General features: G+C 41.1%; 1 non-coding gene across 1 annotated transcript; it reads left to right on the top strand.

The window, feature by feature from the left end:
* Positions 1-339: 339 nt before the first annotated feature.
* LOC132536276 (U4 spliceosomal RNA) lies at positions 340-480 on the top strand. Its single transcript, XR_009547923.1, has one exon. It is a non-coding gene; the product is annotated as a U4 spliceosomal RNA (small nuclear RNA).
* The last annotated feature ends 14110 nt before the right edge of the window (positions 481-14590 follow it).

Raw genomic sequence — 14590 nt, 5'->3', positions numbered from 1 at the left:
GTCTGAGAGAATGACTCCCATTTTGCAGGAAGTTCTACAGTGGAAATAATGCCATCAAACAGCATTGCATACTTCAGAGAAACGTTTTGTAGAGAAAGCCAAACCATCCAACAAGCTTCATTATTTTAAAAAATATTTTTATCTGTTTATTTTAGTGAGGGAGAGGGAAAGAGATTGAGAGAGAGAACACTGTTCAACTCTGCTTTATGGTGGTGCAAAGGATTGAATTTGAGAGCTCAGAGCCTCAGGATTGAACGTCTTTTTGCATAAGCATCTCTGATCAGTTCATAGCAATCAGCACTGAGGAGAGACCATTCACCAATAAAAAGACTATGGCCAAGCTTTGCACAGTGGCAGTGACCATAGGCATTGAGGTTTGTGCAAGACAAGATTATTGTTAAGTGAAAACTTTTCCCAATGCCCTCCTATGATGACTTGAAATGTAGTCAACATTGGCAAATTTGATAGTCTCTACAGAGATTGTATAGAAAAGAGATTATGAAGAACAGAAAGGGAAATTCAGAGCAGGAGTTGACTGAATTTGGAGTAGGGCACCAAAGAAAAAACCCTGGGTGGAGGGTGAGGGTGAATGTTCAGCTTCATGGGGTGTGGGGGGGCAGGGGTGGGGAGTATGAAAACAGTCTTTTTTGGTGGTGGGAATGGTGTTTATGTACACTCCTATCAATTTGCAGTCATAAAAAAAAAAGACAAGAGATTATGGCCTTCTCAGGGTTCAGATAATCATTAGCATTAAAAAAATCTTTCTTCCACTTTCAATATCATTATATTGAATTAATGTTGATTTATTGGACTGTTGTTATTACAGGGGTATAGTTCCACATTAACCCAAGGTAGGTGTCAGTATACCTTACATTCCACTAAAACCTCATCCTTTTCCAAATGGTTAAATGGTTAGCTTTTCTTTTTGCTTTTTTGCAATAGAGTGGTTTTTACTTAAAGTACGTATGTTGTAATTTTGGGTATAAAGGTACTGTAAATTTATTTTTATTTTTTTAAATTTATTTTTTATTTAAGAAATGATAAATTAACAAAACCATAGGGTAGGAGGGGTACAACTCCACACAATTCCCACCAGCCAATCTCCATATCCCACCCCCTCCCCTGATAGCTTTCCCATTCTCTATCCCTCTGGGAGCATGGACCCAGGGTCGTTGTGGGTTGCAGAAGGTGGAAGGTCTGGCTTCTGTATTTGCTTCCCCGCTGAACGTGGGCGTTGACTGGTCGGTCCATACTCCCAGTCTGCCTCTCTCTTTCCCTAGTAGGGTGTGTCTCTGGGGAAGCTGAGCTCCAGGACACATTGGTGGGGTCTTCAGTCCAGGGAAGCCTGGCCAGCATCCTGATGGCATCTGGAACCTGGTGGCTGAAAAGAGAGTTAACATACAAAGCCAAACAAATTGTTGAGCAAAAAGCTACTGTAAATTTAATGGATTACGGTATAGTGTAAACATAACTTTTTTGGGAGGCCAAGCAGAGGTACGTCTGGTTAAGCACATATAGTACTAAGGGCCCACTCAAGGATCTGGGTTCAAGCCTCTGGCTCCCCACCTGCAGGAAGAATACTTCACAAGTGGTGAAGTAGGCCTCAAAGTGTCTGTCTTTCTCTCTTTCTCTATCTCCCCCTCCTCTCTGTCTTATCTAAAACAGACAAACAAACAAAAACTAAGGCCTCTAGGAGCAGTGGCTTCATAGTACTTGCACTGAACCTCAGTGAGGTTAACTTTGGAGACAAAATAAATAAATAAACAAACATAACATTTTTGTTCTTGCTAAAGCTTCACTGCTCCAGGAAGACTTTTTTTTTTAATACTTAAAAACAAACTTTATTTAATTTGATAGAACAGAGAAAAATTGAGAAGGAAGAAAGGGAGAGAGAGAGAGAGAGAGAGAGAGAGAGAGAGGGAGAGAGAGAGACACCTACAGCACTACTTCACTGCTTATGAAGCTTTCCTTCTGCAGGTGGGGACCACAGGCTTGAGCCTGAGTCCTTGTGCATGGAAACATACTTCCTTAACCTGGTATGCCAGTGCCCAGTCCCTCCAGGATGACTTTTCAGATAGAGAGACAGAAAGAATGAGGGGAAGACAACACAGCACTGAAGCTTTCTCCAATGCAGTGAGGAACAAATAGGCTTAAACCTGGGTTGTACCCATGCCAAAGCAAACAAAGTGAGCTTGTTTGCTGGCCCTAAACCTCACTTTATTGTATTTATTTACTTATTCCTATTTTGGTTGTTGCTGAGGCTTGACCACTCCAGGCTAACTTTTTCAGATAGAGAGATAATAGGTGGCTTGGGATGTGGCACAGTAGATAAAACATTGGATGCTCAAACCTGAGGTCCTGAGTTTGATCTTTGGTATCTCATATGTCAGAATACTCCTCTGAGAGTATTCTGGTGTTCTCTCTCTCTCTCTCTTTCTCTCTCTCATAAAGAAGATAGAGATAGATAGTACCACAGCATCAAAGCTTCCTCAAATAAGGTAGAGGCTAGGCCCAAATCCAGGTCATGTGCTTGACAAAGCAGGCACAGTATCCAGGTAAGCTATTTTGATGACCATGCTCACAACTTTCAGATGCACTGGGAAATCAAGACATTTGTCTGGCTTGCTATGCTTGTGTGGCATTCCCTTTACAAAGGTGATCTGTGATAGAACCTACAGAATCTCCAAGGTGTTTCTCTATCTCACCCAAGGCCACCCCCTAGTCCTATAGGAATCCTTTTAGCTGCTTCCTGCTGTGGGCCTGTGACACAGAATTCACTTCAAGAACTCTGCCCTTAGTTCTGTCCCCAGGATACTGTTCAGGCAGAACAGGCAGTCCTTGTGGGCTCTTTACCTGTCTCAGGATGTTCTGAGGCTCTGGCATGGACCTCTCTGAGTCATGGTCTGTCCTTTGAAGGAACAACATGGACACATTTTGCTGGCTCTAATATTTAACCATGTGTTCCCTCAAAGTTACCTGTGTACTAGTGAGCTAAACTGTAATCTACACTATTTGAGCAGGACCAGTGTTTTCTGGCAGATTAAAGTATAATGAAATGGTAGTGCGAGTAGTCCCCAAGGGGTCCCTATAACTCAGGGACTATGATTTATTTTATCTCCACATTCTCTGCTACATTTTCTTGTACATACTTTCTCTTCACTTACCTACATTCTCTTACTGGTTCTCCCTAGTGTTCCTCACTGTCTCAAACTCCTTTACTATCTTCTCATCTCTCTCTTCCTGCTTTCCTATTCTAGTGCTGTTCTCTGTGCCATCCCTTTCTTTTCTTTCTTCCTGTTTCCTCATCCACTCTCAGCTTATCTCTGCCTCTCCACTCTGTGGCTTCATCACCATCACCATCACCATCGTCACCATCACCATCATCATCATCACCTCTCTCTCTCTCTCTCTGTCTCTATCCCCCTCTCCCTCTCCCTGGGTGTGCTTTTAAATTTATTAAAACAGAGCATTACTGCAGAATATCTGGTGTTGGGGATCTAACTCAGGGTTTAATGTTTTTAAGTATTTAAAAATTTTTTTTTTAAATCTTTATTTATTTGACAGAGACAGCCAGAAATTGAGAAGAAGAGGGAGACAGAGAGAGAGGGAGATAGAGAGACACCTGCAGCCCTGCTTCACCATTTGTGAAGCTTTCCTCCTGCTGGTGGGGACCGGGGGCTCGAAACCGGGTCCTTGTGCACTGTAACGTGTGCTCAACCAGATGAGCCACCACCTGACCCCTGTTTCTAAGTCTTAAACTCTGTTACATAGCCACCCTCTTGGCTACATTTTCCTTTTGTCCTCAAATACCTGATTCACTTCTTTTCTCTAATTTGGAGAGACCACAATATGAGGGATACTGACTCTGTTGTACTTATGCTCACTGAAGGTTCATTTATTTATTTATATTTTTAATTTTATTTATTTTTATTTATTTTTTAAAAAAGGAGACATTAACAAAACCGTAGATAGGAGGGGTACAACACCACACAATTCCCACCACCAGATCTCTATATCCCATCCCCTCCCCTGATAGCTTTCCCATTCTTTATCCCTCTGGGAATATGGACCCAAGGTCATTGTGGGATGCAGAAAGTGGAAGGTCTGGCTTCTGTAATTGCTTCCCCGCTAAACATGGGCTTTGATTTGTCGATCCATACTCCCAGTCTGCCTCTCTCTTTCCCTAGTAGGGTGGGTCTCTGGGGAAGCAGGGCTCCAGGACACATTGGTGGGGTCATCAGTCCAGAGAAGTCTGGTCGGCATCCTGCTGGCATCTGGAACCTGGTGGCTAAAAAGAGAGTTAACATACAAAGCCAAACAGATTGTTGAACAATTATGGACCTAAAGGCTGGAATAGTGCTGATGAAGAGTTGGGGAGTACTCACTGCAGACTATTGTGTACTTTTGCTTTCAGGTATATATTTTACCCTAGTTTATGGATACGTGTGAACATATGCTCTATCTCAGGGGACCTGGTTTATATCAAGGTTTTGGGACTTTTTAAGGAAGTGAACCACCTGGAATGGAATTAGAGAATACTATAAAAGGAATGGTCTCACACGAGTAATGAAGCTGAAGGGTTGTCATTCCACACCTGAAGTCTCAGGACACAGTCTAAAGTGAAGCATACTGAGGTGGCACTCGTTGCGTTGATTAGGTTGTGATCGGCGGATGCGATATTATTTGATATGAATTGAGAGAAGCATGCAGGAAAGTGCGCCCCACCCTAAGGTTCCAGGACTGGGGGGAAATACAGGCTCTAAAGTGGAAATGTGAGGTTCCTGCTGTCTTAGGGTTCAAGAAGACAATGGATAGTTATTGTTACCATCACATTATTTGTTAATTGGGTTAACTTTGAAAAGTCCATTTCTTCGGATTTGCTGTATAATACCCAACATCTTGTATATAGCTGTGCCACTGGTTGCTTCTGTTCTCCCTGGTCTAGGCTTTTGAGAGAGTCAACATATCAAAGACTCAGCCTATGTATTAAAAAGACTCAGTCTGTGCTTTAGAAAGTTCGAGACATACAATTTCTCCCCCTCTCATATTAATTAAATAGTGATTTATATGACTACAGTTTAATAGGAGTGTACCATTCCCACCACCAAAAGACTGTGTCCCAACTCACCCACCCACTTCTGCCCCCCTGCTGCACCAGGAAGTCGAATGTCTACCCTCCCCCTCACCACAGGGTTTTTACTTTGGTGCCCTAGTCTAGATTTAGTTAAATCCTGCTTTTAGTTTCCCTTTCTGATCTAGTGATTTATATGACTACACTGTACTAGGAGTGTACATAAACACCATTCCCACCACCAAAAGACAGTGACCCATCCCTCCCACCCACTCCCACCCCCCACTGGCCCAGGAAGCTGCATGTCTACCCCTCACCACAGGGTTTTTACTTTGGTGCCATACTTACAATTTGGTCAGGTCCTACTTTTAGTTTCCCTTTCAGATCTTCTTACTCAACTTCTGTTGATGAGTGGGATCATCCCATACTCATCTTTATCTTTCTGACTTAGCTCACTTAACATAATTCCTTCTAGCTCCATCCAAGATGGGTCAGAGAAGGTGGGTTCATTGTTCTTAATAGCTGTGTAGTATTCCATTGTGTATATATACCACAACTTTCTCAGCCACTTATCTGTTGTTGGGTACCTGGGTTGCTTCCAGGTATTAGCTATTATAAATTGTGCTGCTATGAACATAGGTATACACATATCTTTTTGGTTGGGCATTATGGAATCCTTGGGGTATAACCCCAGGAGAGGAATTACTGGGTCATATGGAAGGCCCATGTCTAGCCTTGTGAGAGGTCTCCAGACTGCTCTCCACAGTGACTGGACAAATTTACATTCCCACCAGCAGTGCAGAAGGGTTCCTCTGTCCACACAGCTTATCTAGCATTTGTTGCTGCTGTCCTTTTTGATGTATGCCATTCTCACAGGAGTGATGTGGTATCTCAGTGCTGTCTTAATTTGCATTTCTCTGACAATCAGTGACCTGGAGCAATTTTTCATATGCTTGTTAGCCTTTTGGATCTCCTCTGAAGTGAATGGTTTGTTCATATCCTCTGCCCATTTTTGAATGGGGTCATTTGCTTTTTTGGTGCTAAGTTTGCTGAGCTGTTTGTATATTTTGGTGATTAGTCTCTTGTCTGATGTATGGCATGTGAAGATCTTCTCTCATTCTGTGAGGGGTCCCTTTGTTTGTGTGATAGTTTCTTTGGCTGTGCAGAAGCTTTTCAATTTGATGTAGTCCCATTTGTTTGTTTCTGCTTTAGTCTTCCTTGCAATTGGGTTTGTTTCATCAAAGATGTCCTTGAGATTTAAGTGGGAAAGTGTTCCACCAATGTTTTCCTCTAAGTATTTGATAGTTCCTGGTGTAACCTCCAGGTCCTTGATCCATTTGGAGTTGATTTTTGTTTCTGGTGAGATGAGGTGGTTCAGTTTCATTCTTCTGCATGTTTCAACCCAGTTTTCACAGCACCATTTATTGAAGAGAGCCTCCTTCCTCCATTTAATAGTTTGGCCCCCTTATCAAAGAGTAGATGTTCATAAGTGTGGGGGTTTAGTAATGGGCTTTCAATTTTGTTCCACTGGTCTGTGTGCCTATTTTTGTTCCAGTACCAGGCTGTTTTGATGATGATGGCCTTATAATATAGTTTGAGATCTGGGAGTGTGATGCCTTCATTTCTGTTTCTTTTCCTCAAGATGGTTTTGGCAATTCTAGGTGTTTTCTGGTTCCAGATAAATGATTGTAGTGTTTGTTCTATTCTCTTAAAGAAGCTTGGTGGAACTTTGATGGGTATCACATTAAATTTGTATATGACTCTGGGGAGAATATTCATTTTGATGATATTTATTCTTCCAATTCATGAGCATGGGATGTCTTTCCATTTCTTGGTATCATTTTCTATTTCCTTGAATAGTGACTCATAGTTTTCATTATACAGGTCTTTCCATCCTTTGGTCAGGTTTACTCCTAAGTATTTAATTGATTTTGCTGCAACAGTGAATGGGAGTGATTTCTGGATGTCTTCTTCTTCAGATTTAGTGTTTGCATAAAGAAATGCCACTGATTTTTGTACATTGATTTTGTAGCCTGATACCTTGCTATATTGCCTAATAACTTCCAGTAGTTTTCTGCTGTATTCTTTACGTTTTTCTATGTATACTATCATATCATCTGCAAATAGTGAGAGCTTGACTTCTTCCTTTCCAATCTGTATTCCTTTGATTCCTTTCTCTTGCCTGATTGCTATGGCAAGAACTTCCAATACTATGTTGAAGAGTAACGGTGACAGTGGACAGCCCTGTCTAGTCCCCGATCTGAGGGGGGAATGCTTTCAGCTTCTGTCCATTGAGTATGATGTTGGCTGTAGGTTTGCTATATATAGACTCCACTATCTTGAGGAATTTCCCATCTATTCTCATTTTTTGTAGAGTTTTGAGCATGAATGGGTGTTGGAGATGTTAATAACTTTTATGTATTCTTGGCTGATTTATCTTCTAATCATTATGCAATGGCCTTGTTTATCTTTTATTACTTTATTTAATTTAAAATCTATTGTGTCAGAGATGAGAATGGCTGTTACAGCTTTTTTTTTGTGGTCCATTAGTCTCTATGATAGTTTTCCTTCCTTTCACTTTAAGTCTGTGTTTATTTTGTTGTGTCAGATGGGATTCTTCCAAGCAGCATATGTTTGGGTTATGTTTTCTGATCCATCCTCCCACTCTGTGCCTTTTGATGGGTGAGTTTAAGCCATTGAAATTTATTGATATTATGGATTTAATGTATTGCAGTGCCATTATTCAACACATTTTTATTTTCTCTGATATATGGCAAGTATTATAGTGATGTTCTTGTTTATAAAAGCTCTTTTAGAACCTGTTTCAGGGCAGGTTTTGTGATGGTTGCCTCCTTTAACTGTTGTCTGTCTAAGAAGGTTTTGATCCCTCCATCTAGTTTGAATGAAAGTCTAGCAGGATGTATTATCCTTGGATGAAACCCTTTTTTTATGCAGGGCTCGATAGATATCTTGCCATTCTCTTCTGGCTTTTAGAGTTTGAGTGGAGAAGTCTGCTGGTAGTCTTATGGGTTTTCCCCTGTACGTGACTTTTTGTTTTTCTCTTGCAGCCTTTAGGATCCTTTCTTTATCCTTACTTCTTCTCATTGTAACTATGATGTGTCTTGGTGTCTTCAGGTCTGGGTTGATTCTGTTTGGGACTCTCTGGGCATCTTGAATCTTAATGTCCTTTCTGTTATTCAGGTCTGGGAAGTTTTCTTCTATAATTTCCTCTAGAATGTTTATTTCCCTTTCCTCTCTTTCTTCCTCTGGCAGGCCAATTATATGAATGTTACTTCTTTTGAGATCATCCCATATGTCTCTGTTGTTGTTTTCAGTGTCTCTCAATCTCTTTTTGAGCTCTTTTACCTCTTTCTTAGTTTTTCTAACTCATCCTCTGCCTGGCTAATTCTGTTTTCTGCTTGTTAGTCTACTTTTCCTTCCCTCAACTTATTTCTTCAGTTCAGCTATTTTAGCTTTCAGTTCTCTAAATACCTTGAGGTAGCCAGTATTTCCCTTGAGGGTCTCATCTGTTTTTTTTTCCCTAATTCTACTAGCCATTTCCTCCATAGTTGTCTTCATTTCTGTTATTATTAAGTTTACTATTTCTTGCACACTTTTTTAAATCTATGGTTAATTCTGACTGATTTGTTGTTTCTTCTGGGCTCCTGTCTTCATTCATTGTAGTAGAAGTTTTATTTGCTCTTGGGTTAATCATTTTTTTTTAATTTATGTTTTTTTTTTATTTTTATGTTCTGTTGTTCTTCAGTTGTGTTTTGAGTACAAACCATGCTATATTAAATACCTTAATGACAAATGCAGTCACCAACCTCGGAAATTATAATAGTAACTGATGCAAGGATTGAAGCAGTTTAACCAATACTAGTTAGCCAAACAGTGCCTCCAGTCCAAGAAAAAATAGCAGCCAAATGCAAATGAAAAAGAAAGAGACAGGATAAAAGGGATATCAATAATAGATAATTATGCAAATCTACTGTCCACTGTAAATTCTAGGGGGAGCAAGAGGAGAAAGGGTGTAGAGAAGAGACACACACAAAGAGAGTCCACTCTGAGTCAGATTTCTTCCCCAAAATAATTCACAAATGAGTATCAGTGAATTCATAAAGCAGAAGGAGGAAGGAAGCAAAGAAGACAAGAATGAGAAAAAAAAGAAAAGGAAAAGAGAAAAAAAGAGCAGTGAAAGGAAAGAGTTTTTTTTTTTTTTAATTAGCTAGGAGGAGAGAGAAGGGGTGAGTGGATAGAGGAGGTAGGTAAAGTGAAACAAGTTCATCTCACAATGGATAGGACACCCAGTCAGCTACCAATGAAAAATACACTAAAAGTTAATTTTGGTCAACCTGAAGAAGGGGGGGAAAGGGACATGTGTATATATAGTATACATAATAGTAATAATAAAATAGAACATAGTAAAAAAACCTTAACAGTAAATCTGCAGCTTAGACAGCTCCCGATTGTCTCAGGCAGCCTGAGCAAAGACAGCAAATTGTTAAAAAACAAAACAAAACAAAACAAACAAAAAACCCTCCAGGTAATCTTTCCCAGGCAGGGTGAGGCTCTGATTGGTCAGATATATTTTTATTCCAATTGAGCTTGCGCCATTTAGAAAGAAAAAAAAAAAAAAGGGCAAAGGGAATCAGAAAGGAAAAGGATTGGAATCACACCCCTGGTGACCCAGGAATCTTGGTAAAGAAAAAAGCTCAGTGGGGAGCCTGCTAGTAGCAGCTCTCCAGCCCCCAGTGTCTGGTTATAGGGTGTGGGAGAGGGGAGCCCTTCAGAAATAATAAATTTCCTTTATTTTCTTTTCTGTTTTCTAACCCAAACTGAGCTATAGTCACCTCCTTGGTGTCACACTTAGGACCTCTTATTCAGTATCCTGCTGATGGCCAGGTATCCTATCCTTTCCAGCAGTTGTTGTCAGAGCTCATGCCAGCAGCTGCCTCCAAGTCTTCATCTTGGCTCCACCCTCTGAAGGTTCATTTAAAGAATGAAAGTTGAATCACAAACTTGGGAAAACTCACATGTCTAGTGAAGGACTGTATTCTGAATATATAAAGAACTCTTAAATTTTAAAACCAAAATGAATCATGTACAAAACTCATAAAAAGTTGAACTCCTTTGTCAAAGAAGTTATGCAGATGGTAATTAAGCATATACAAGATGTTCAGCTTATAACTCACTGGAGAGATACAAATTAAAACTGCAAAAGGTTATCACTATATACTTCCTACAGTGTCTAAAATGATAAAGTAATGAAGGGGCTGGGTGGTGGCACACCTAGTAAAGCACAAATATTACGTTGAACAAGGACCTGGGTTCTAGTCCTCAGTCCCCACCTGTGTGTGTGGAAATTCATGAGTGGTGGAGCAGTGCTGCGGGAGTCTCTCTTTTTCTTCCCCTTCCCTCTCAATTTCTCTCTGTGATATAAAAAGTGTGACAAAGTAATGAAAAGTTTAAAAATAAATGACACAGTGACTCTTAAGATGTAGTCCTGCTTCAGTTCTTGTGAAGCTTTCTCCCTGAAGGTTTCAAGGCTTGAACCCAAGCCTTTTGCATATGGTAACATATATGCTTTATTGGATGTGCCACCACCTGGCCCTGATATCTTTTTATAACAATAAACAAATATTTTTTAAGTCCACAAGACAATCAACCTATTACTGAAACTATACATCCTAGTCCTTAACCCACAGACAAAAATTTTTTTTATCTTAACATCCCTTACAGACCCCATATCATTTTTATGTTGTTTTTGTCATTGCTGTTGAGGAGGCTTCACCAGTTTAAGCCAGTTTTTTTTTTTTTTTTCAGAAGAAAAGAGACACAGTGAGGCAGGGAGAAAGGGAAAGAGACTACAGCATGGAAGCTTCCTCCAGCGCAATGGATGCCCAGCTTGAACCTGGTTTGTGATGTGTCAGAGCAGTTACACTGTCCAGATACACTATCTTCTCAGATCAAGACCCCACTTCTGGTAATGGAGACTTCACATTCTAATCCTATAGCCTCCCCATGTTACTCACCCTAGACAACTTTCTTGTAGCTAGATTTGAGATGTAGGCCAATCAATCTCATCACTATCATGGGAGCCTCACCTCACAACATAACATAATATCCTTGAGCTTCTCAACATCAACACTCACGTGCTGCCCACAAGAGACAAAATGGATCCCATTTCTCCAGTATTCCAGTTTCCAAGTCTAGGTGTGACTTTGGTAGAGGAGATTCCATCACTGACACTGGAGAAGCTCTATTTCCTTCTTGCTTCATTTCCTCTCCTTCTCTTTTTTGAGCATTCCTTAACTCTGTGTTGGGAAATTGTGCAGATGCGGTCACATCCTCCATGTTGTCCCCTCAAGGTATTGTCAATTCCCGCAAGAAACCCTATTCCCGGAGTTCCTTGTTTCCTAGCCAATCCTGTCCCGACTTGTCACTTCCAGAATTTCTCCCATAAAAGCCCTTCTGCTTCTGCCCCTCTCTCTCTTTGCCCCTTTTCACCTCGGCGACTGGACGCAGAGAAGGGTGCTGCATGTAGTGGGAGGCGGCCATTTTGCCAGCGCTCTCACCCAACTCTGAGGTGCCTGCATGAATAAAGATTTGTGTTCCCTCTCTGCTCACATCCTTTCTCTCTCTCCCTCCCGAGACGCAGTCCGACAACTCTGGTTTATGGTGGTGGCAGAAACTATAGTTGGAACCTCAAAGCATCAGACGTAAAAACTTTTACATAGCCATTATGCTATCTCCTGGCTCCAAATCCCATTTCTAATTCCATAGACTTTTAGTCCTCAACTCCACACAATGATTAGACGCAGATCTGTAGTACTGAGCCCATAGATGGCACTGAACACACACATCAGCACCCCACTGTTTTTATTTATTTTTAAGACATTTTTAAATTTATTTTAATGAGAAAAACATGCACAAAGGGAGAGAGAGACAGAGAGAGACAGAGAGAGAGAGTAGAAAGTAAAGAGCATTCTCAGTTTTGGCTTATTGGTGGTATTGGGGATTGAACCTGGGACTTTGTAACCTCAGACAAGAATTACTTTTATATGACCACTATGTCATCTTCTCAGCCCACACCACTGTCTTTAATCCTAGTTGTGTCACTTCTTGAACATACCCAATCTTATTTATTTTTAAAACTTTTTGATTATCTTTATTTACTTAACAGAGATAGCCAGAAATCAAGAGAGGAGAGGGAGATATAGGTAGGGGGTGAGAGACAGAGAGACACCTGCAACACTGCTTCACCACTTGCAAAGCTTTCCCCTGCAGGGGGTTACTGGAGCTTGAACCTGGGTCCTTGTGCACTGTAACATGTGTGCTTAACCAGGTGTGCCACCCCCGGGCCCCCCATACCCAATCTTATATGGACAGTTCTAGTGAGTTTTGTGAGTGAGGCATCAGCTAGAACTGGAAAGGCTAAAGGCTTCAGACTGATACAACACAACGATGGCCCTTCTCCAAATGGTCCAGTAGATGGCAGAAAAGTCCATGAGTTGGATAACTAGACATTTGCTCCAAAACATGCAGCTTGGAGAGCTGTTTTTTTTTTTTTTTCCCTCTAAAGAGACCAGCAGCTCATCTTTCAGATGGATACTAAGAATTAGGAATCACTGTAACATGAGCAACTTCTCCCTTAAGATGCTTTCTTCTTAGCCACACTCAGTCCACCACTTGTCATAGTCTATTCCACTCTCACACTCCTTCAAATGTGGACCTGTCAGAAGTCCTGTGCTTAATCTCACTTCTTTCTTTCTTTCTTTCTTTCTTTCTTTCTTTCTTTCTTTCTTTCTTTCTTTCTTTCCTTCTTTTTGCTTCCAGGGTTATTGCTGGGGCTTGGTGCCTGCACTCCTGGAGGCCATTTTTCCCTTTTGTTGCCCTTGTTGTTTATTGTTGCCCTTGTTGTTGTTGTTATTATTGTTGTTGTTGTTATAGCTGTTGTTGTTGCATGGGACAGAGAGAAATCAAGAGGGGGAGGGGGAGATAGAGAGGGGGAGAGAAAGACAGACACCTGCAGACCTGCTTCACCACTTGTGAAGCGACCCTTCCTGCAGGTGGGGAACCGGGGTTCAAACTGGGATTCTTGATCCGATTCTTGAACTTTACACCATGTGTGCTTAACCCACTGCACTGCCATCTGACTCCCTCACTCCTTTCTTAATGAAAACCCAATAACAAGAAAGAGTCTAGTTGGAAAATTGTTTTTTTTATAAAACGTTTGAATGGGGACTGGGTGGTAGTGCACCTGGTAGAGCACACACGTATCTATGTGTGAGGACCCACATTTAAGCTCCCAGTTCCCACTGGGGGTGGGGGGGCAGGGGGTAGGGATATAGGAAGCTTCATGAGGGGTGAAGGGGGTGGCAAGCTTCATGAGGGGTGAAGCAATGCTGTAGACCTCTCCTTCTCTTGTGAAAAGAAAAAGGGGGAGGAGGGAGACTTGGGAAGACAGCATAATAGTTATGCAAATGACAGTGACATCATAAGCTAGAGCTGAGCAGTGCTCTGGTCACTCTCCCTCTCTCCCTCGTTCTCTCTGTACCTCCCTCTCACTAAAATAGAACAAAATATTAAAAATAAAATTAAAAAGGAAAATAAACACCCACTAGGAGGGGTGGATTCGTCATGCAAACACTGAACCCCAGCAATAACCTTGGTGGCAAAACCAAAAAGTGGGGTAGGGGGGAGGTGTGTGTGTATGTGGTTGAATGTGGTCTGTCATGTTTTTCTCAGTAGAGTTTTCTGACTATAGAAATTTGGGGGGGATTGGAAGGTAGTGTACCTGGTTAAGCACACATTACAGTGCACAAGGATGCAGGTTTAAGTTCCTGGTCCCTACCTGCAGGGGGAAAGCTTCACAAGTGGTGAAGCAGGGCTGTAGATGTCTCTCTCTCTCCCTCCCCCCTCTCAATTTATCTCTGTCTCTATCTAATAATAAATAAACACATACACATACATATATGAAACTTTTGGAAATGCAAAATAGTGACTTTGTGATGGCTAGGTGGTATAGATGACTGTTTTTTTAAATCATTAATTTACAAATTTGTAAGATAATAGGGATATAATTCCATATAGTTCCTACCAGTAGAACTCTGTGTCCCCATCCCCTCAATTGGGAACTGTAGTACTTCCCCAAATGCCATCAATATGGGCTGATTCTATAATTCTCTATCTCTATCTATCTATCTATCTATCTATCTATCTATCTATCATCTATCTACTTATTTCAACAGTCCTATCTTTACTTCCTTTCTAAGTCATCCTACACCTTTCACAACTTTCTAGTGTCTTTCCTTTTCCCGTTCTTGTCTCTTAGATAGGAAAAACAGTGTCTGGCTTCATCTGGTGTTTTTCATGTTTGCTTCCCTATCACTGCTGGTATAAACACAAAATTCCTAGTGAAAAACACTTCTTGTCCTGGTGGAATGGGGGATACAGAGCCATCTGGTTAATTTCCCCTATCATTTACCCCATTTTGGTATGGACTAAAATTCTTTT

Source organism: Erinaceus europaeus, unplaced genomic scaffold, assembly GCF_950295315.1.
Source record: "Erinaceus europaeus unplaced genomic scaffold, mEriEur2.1 scaffold_858, whole genome shotgun sequence".
In the NCBI taxonomy this organism is placed as follows: domain Eukaryota; kingdom Metazoa; phylum Chordata; class Mammalia; order Eulipotyphla; family Erinaceidae; genus Erinaceus; species Erinaceus europaeus.
The sequence above is the reverse complement of the archived record's forward strand: the minus strand, read 5'-3'. Positions and strand labels throughout refer to the sequence as shown.